Source organism: Oncorhynchus mykiss, chromosome 2 (genome assembly GCF_057628025.1).
Source record: "Oncorhynchus mykiss isolate SJ-2025 chromosome 2, ASM5762802v1, whole genome shotgun sequence".
Lineage (NCBI taxonomy): Eukaryota > Metazoa > Chordata > Actinopteri > Salmoniformes > Salmonidae > Oncorhynchus > Oncorhynchus mykiss.
The window spans coordinates 51,065,525-51,072,039 of NC_143023.1; the positions used below are offsets into that span (position 1 = coordinate 51,065,525).

The following is a 6,515-nucleotide window of genomic DNA, read 5'->3' on the forward strand; positions in this document are numbered from 1 at the left end:
CAAAATGGTCTGAATTTACAAACTGACAATCTGACAACGCTCTGAATTTTTGAGCGTCACGTTGTACAGCGCCATATTTTCTGCTTCATTCTAACAGAAACCCAGAGGGTTTTTCATTTTTCATGGAATAGAAACACCATAATATTAATCTAGTTAATTAACCAAGTACCAGTCAAAAGTTTGGACACGCCTACTCATTCCAGGATTTCTTTCTTTTTACTATTTTCCACATTGTAGAATAATAGTGAAGACATCACAACTATGAAATAACACCAGTCTCCCGCATGCCCCACATTCCGTAGTACGGACATGGCCTGCTCTCCCTTATGTAAGGAATTAGGATCTTTCCCATATTTACTACAGTATGTATTGTAGACTGCACAGTAGCATAATAAACAGAAACACATTTCGTTAATAAGATAATAATAATAACAAAACTCTTTCAAATTGCAGATGTTGATTTAGTTATGGATCCATAACGAATTACTATGGGGAAAAATATCACTTATTTACAGAAATATTGGAACAAAGTTTAATGAAAAATTAGAACAAAGTTTAATGAAGGCAAACAATTTAGAATCCTCCAATCCTGTAGCCGACTCCCGACTCATGTTGTACAGCGCCATATTTTCCATTCTATCCCAATGGAAACCCTGAGGATTTTGTTTTTCTCTGAATAGAAACACGATAATATTGCAATGTTGCAACGCACAACAAAACATCGCAATAGCCAATTCCACTCAAACTCCAATGAGTTTATCTGTTTTAACCATGAATACAAATGACACATCCAGCAGTTGCGAAAAAAATCACTCCACTTTGTGGGGAATATGACAACAAAACACAACTCGGAGGCCAAACCGCAAAACAGTCCTGGAGGACTGCTTAACCTGTGATGCGTTAATTGATTCAGGCTCGACAATATCACTCATCTCTCAAACATTGTTCAATGATCTCAAAAGGGCTGTGAACCCAGCTAAATGTTTGAAAAAACGGAAGGATGCGACATTGAACGTCAAGGTTTAACTCAGACTATCTCGCCTTTCACAATGCGACTCATGCTGAAACTACACTTCCAAACGTATCAGTTGTTCACCCTTTGTATGTTACCTGCCTCAAGACTGAACATCTCCTACTCAGAGTAGACATGATGGATCGTTTGGTCCCACTGATGTATTGGAAAAACAATCAATGATGGTCACAGGTAATCGTGCCGTCTCCACTGACAAATGTCTTCAAAACAGTAATATCTTATGTTTCACCGAGTTGTGGCTGAACGACAACATTAAGAACATACGGCTGGCCAGTTATACATTCTATTGGCAAGACAGAACAGCAGCCTCTGGTAAGACACGGGGTGGGGGCCTATGCATTTATGTAAACAACAGCTGGTGCACGATATCTAAGGAAGTCTCAAAGTTTTGCTCGCCTGAGGTAGTTTCTCATGATAAGCTGTAGACCACACTATCTACCTAGAGAGTTTTCATCTGTATTTTTCGTAGCTGTCTACATAACAGCACAAAGTGAGGTTGGCACTAAAACCGCACTCACTGAGCTCTATTCCGCCATAAGCAAACAGGAAAACGCTCATCCAGAGGCGGCGCTCCAAGTGGCCGGTGACTTTAATGCAGGGATACTTAAATCAGTTTTACCAAATTTATATCAGCATGTTAAATGTGCAACCAGAGGGGAAAAAAACTCTAGACCACCTTTACTCCACACACAGAGACACATACAAAGCTTTCCCTCGCCCTCCATTTGGAAAATCTGACCATAACTTACATTTTAAAAATTAAAGCAGGAAGCACCAGTGACTCGGTATATAAAAAAAGTGGTCAGATGAAGCAGATGCTAAACTACAGGACTGTTTTGCTAGCACAGAGTGGAATATGTTCCGGGATTCTTCCAATGATATTGAGGAGTACACCACAACAGTCACTGGCTTTATCAATAAGTGCATCGAGGGACGTTGTCCCCACAGTGACTGCACATACATACCCCAACCAGAAGCTATGGATTACAGGCAACATTCGCACTGAGCTAAAGGGTAGAGCTGCCACTTTCAAGGCACGTAACTCTAACCCAGAAGCCTATAAGAAATCCTGCTATGGCCCCCGACAAACCATCAAACAGGCGAAGCGTCAACACAGGACTAAGATCGAATAGTACTACACCGGTTCTGACGCTTGTCTGATGTGGCAGGACTTGCAAACTATTACAGACTACAAAGGGAAGCACAGGCGAGAGCTGCCCAGTGACACGAGCCTACCAGACAGCTAAATAACTTCTATGCTCGCATTGAGGCAAGTAACACTGAAACATGCATGAGAGCATCAGCTGTTCAGGATGACTGTGTGATCACGCTCTCCGCAGCTGATGTGAGTAAGACCTTTAAACAGGTCAACATTCACAAGGCTGCAGGGCCAGATGGATTTTTTGAAAGGGGCATGCTTATTTAAGATGTTAATTGGGAGAGCTAACAAGACAACAATGGGTAAGACAGCAGCTATTCAGCTAAGACAACAACAGGTAAAATGGCGATGAATGGGCAGAGGGGGTCAGTTAACAACACACAAGGCCTGAGTTTGAGGCTGGGGCCAACAGATAAACAAAATGGAGTACCGTGATTAATGAACAGTCCAGCAGGCATCAGCTATGTAGCCAAGTGATCACAGGGTCCAGTGAACAGCAATAGATGAAACAGGGAAGCCGCTATGTTGTCGTTACTACACTAGCAAGAGGGAGACAAGGCGTTCAAAAGTAAGTTAGCAGGCCAGGGCTAGTAGAAGCGTCTGCTCCGACGTTGAGGGCACAACGGATTGAGGGCACAAGGGATGGAATTACGCCGGCAGACCAGTCGTGATGGAACGGCGGGGCTCCATGTCGACAAAGGCTCCAGGCCAGTTGGCAAAAGAGATATTGTAGCTGAAGTAATTGTGTTTACTAGCCAGGAGATGCGCCTGGCTCGCGGCTAACTGGTGCTAGCTTCGGGAAAAGGGGGTTAGCCACTATAGCCAATCGGTAGCAGCGATGATCCGATGCAAAGGTCCAGAGCTTATGGCAAGAATCCGGTTCTGTAGTGGATTGTAGTCGTGTTAGTGAAGAGTCCCGGGAGGTGTAGCCAAATGATCATAGTGTCCACTGAGCAGGTCGGGAGATGGACCTGGCTCAAGGCTAGCTTCGGGGCTGGGCCACTCGGTAGTTAGCTAGCTGCGATGATCAGGAGTAATGACTACAGCTCAGCATTCAACACCACAGTGCCTCACAGCTCATCACTAAGCTAAGGACCCTGGGACTAAACACCTCCCTCTGCAACTGGATCCTAGACTTCCTGACTGGCCGCCTCCAGGTGGTAGAGGTAGGTAACAACACATCCGCCACGCTGATCCTCAACACAGGAGCCCCTCAGAGGTGCGTGCTCAGTCCCCTCCTGTACTCCCTGTTCACTCATGACTGCACAGCCAGGCACAACTCCAACACCATCATTAAGTTTGCTGATGACACAACAGTAGTAGCCTGATCCCTGACAACGACGAGACAGCCTAAAGGGAGGAGGTTAGATGATTGTGGACTACAGAAAAAGGAGGACCGAGCACGCCCTCATTCTCATCGACGGGGCTGTAGTGGAGCAGGTTGAAAGCTGCAAGTTCCTTGGTGTCCACATCACCAACAAACTAACATGGTCCAAGCATACCAAGACAGTCGTGAAGAGGGCATGACAAAACCCAATCCCCCTCAGGAGACTGAAAAGATTTGGCATGGGTCCTCGGATCCTCAAAAGCTTTTAGTGCTGCACCAATTATGATAAAAGTTTCTTAGCTCTCACTTTTATTAATTTTTTATTTTTTTATAGGTATTCTTAAAACCACATTCTTGGTTAGGGGCTTCAAGGTCTACACCTGTTGTATTGGGCGCATATGACATACAATTGGATTTGATTCTCCTAGCGCTGGCTGCAACACAGTCATCCACAAGGTGTATCTGTCTAAAGTACCCCTTTGGGTCATTGACAAGGAAATTATCTGATGAAGTCAAACTCATTCTGAAGCGGTTGCAGCCTACTAGGATACTTGGTTTTCTTTCCCTTGGCATGTGCGCTTGTGTAAGCATAAACACATGTACAATGGAACATTTAATGAGCATTTATACTAGGATCACATAAGGGTCCCAGCAAAATACCAGCCTTGGCGAAGTTGAAAATTGACCCTGAAGCCCTTTGACTCTACAACTACATTAACCATCAGTTTCTCCCCAGAGGTCCACAGGTCATCCCTGTAGACTGTCCGAAGCTAGTGCCTTACAGCTGTAGATTTATCATGTAGTTATAAACTTAGGATAGTGCTCTAAGCAACACACCACTAATTAGGATCGCCCTACATATGACATTAGACAAAATGCCATCGTTTAGCCAAGACCGTGGACGTATATAGAATACAGTCCAATTAGATGATTAGGGTGTGGTAACTATATTTTGTGTTTTTATTAATTTTTGTTTCATTTTCTTTGACACTTAGGAAGTGATAGAGCCACAAACAAGTTCCCCATACGACCACTAGTTTGTGCCACAACGCCGCTCATTTGGTGAAGAAATGTAGTGATGTTTTGCTTGAGTGTTGTGCATTATTAACGTCTGTCTAAGTTACTGCCTAGATCCACCATTTTGGAGAACCAGACGATGTGTCCAGAACAACTATCCACAACCAGGACATCCCCTGGCCATTCTTGTGGTGGTCTGCAGATTGCAGAAATCCTACCAGGGTAAGCCATTAGAGGGGGACTGCTATGATGATCCGCAAACCAGGACATCCAATAGTCATTCTTATGATGGGTTGCAACTTGTAGAATCGTTCCAATCAAATAATCAATCAAATGTATTTATAAAGCCCTTTGTGACATTGACTGATGTAAAAAGCCTAAAACCCAGCGTAAAACCCCAAACAGCAAGCAATGCAAATGTAGAAGCACGGTGGCTAGGAAAAACTCCCTAGAAAAGCAGGCACCTAGGAAGAAACTAGAGAGGAACCAAGCTCTGAGGGGTGGCCAGTCCTCTTGGCCAAGATGTTAAAATGTTCATAGATGACCAGTAGGGTCTAATAATAATAATAATAATAATAATAATAATAATAATAATAATAATAATAATAATAATAATAATAATAATAATAATAATAATAATAATAATAATAATAATAATAATAATAATAATAATAATAATAATAATAATAATCACAGTGGTTGTAGAGGGTGCAACAGGTCAGCACCTCAGGAGTAAATGTCAATTGGATTTTCATAGCCATGCTCAGAGTTAGAGACACCAGGTGCGGGAGAGAGAGAGAGTTGAAAACAGCAGGTCCGGGACAAGGTAGCACACCCGGTGAACAGGTCAGGGTTCCATAGGCAGAAAAGTTGAAACTGGAGCAGCAGCACAACCAGCAAGGAGTCATCAGGCCAGGTAGTCCTGAGGCATGGTCCCAGGGCTCATGTCCTCCGGGAGGAGAGAGTGAGGACCTGGAAAAGACAGGACAAATACTCCAGATGTAACAGACTGACCCTAGCTCCCCGACACAAACTATTGCAGCTCCCCCTAACTGGGAGGGGGCCAGAGACAATTACCGACACATGTAAAATGTCATCCAAGAAACATCAAGTTATGATGACTGCCTCCCACACAAGTTGCATAAGATCTTTACTGTACATAGTTGAGGTTGTAAAGCTCTCAATGATACATTCTCAATTAATTTCAGAATCTGTGGAGGGGTGTCTTGTATCACGTGGTCAATGAACAAGAATGGGCCTTCGGCTGCTGCCAGCATGACAATCTGGAGGAGAAACGCAACAAAGACTCGATGAAGCAGGGATCTAAGGAAATTGTCTTGATTGAGCAAAAGATGAGCTTTTCTCTCCTACTGGCAGCACTTGACTACAACCACCATGTGAATCATTGTGAGGGCAACAAACTTGTGAGAAACAATATCAAATATATATTTTTTTATCTATCATTAGTGAACTTTTTGAATGGTTTTATAATAATTTACTAAACTTCTCTTCATGGATATCTATGCTCCTGGTTTTAATTCCAAATGACCTAACCTACAAGAGGGTAGATAACTACCCTGATGTAAATACAGTATGAAACAACTTTGGATGATTACCGTGATCAGGTGAAATAAAGGTTTATTATGGACATTTAAAAAAAAAAATCTTTGTATCCTTCCTTGAAAATGACAAACAGTAAGTAATTTTTTTTTTTTTGCTATAGCAGTTGTACAAGACAAATAAGACAAAATAACATAACAGAAAAAGAGAAGTGTTAAAGTTACAAGAACCACCTGGTGACCAGATCGTTTGTGTCCTTTCCCCTGACTATCCAAACCAATCAAGTCCCTTTCTTTTTCGTCTGGGCTTCCCACACCTCCATGGTGAGGTCCAGTGGGCTGTTTAGTCTCTGCCCGTAGAGGAGTTTGAAAGAGGGAAAACCTGGTGGATGACTGGGGCACTTCTCGGACTGAGAACAT

At 42.9% G+C, this 6,515-nt stretch overlaps 1 long non-coding RNA gene across 1 annotated transcript; it reads left to right on the forward strand.

The window, feature by feature from the left end:
- The first annotated feature begins 2,431 nt into the window (after positions 1-2,431).
- LOC149985137 (uncharacterized) lies at positions 2,432-6,200 on the forward strand. Its single transcript, XR_016487047.1, has 2 exons — positions 2,432-4,758; positions 5,745-6,200. It is a non-coding gene; the product is annotated as an uncharacterized LOC149985137 (long non-coding RNA).
- Positions 6,201-6,515: the final 315 nt, after the last annotated feature.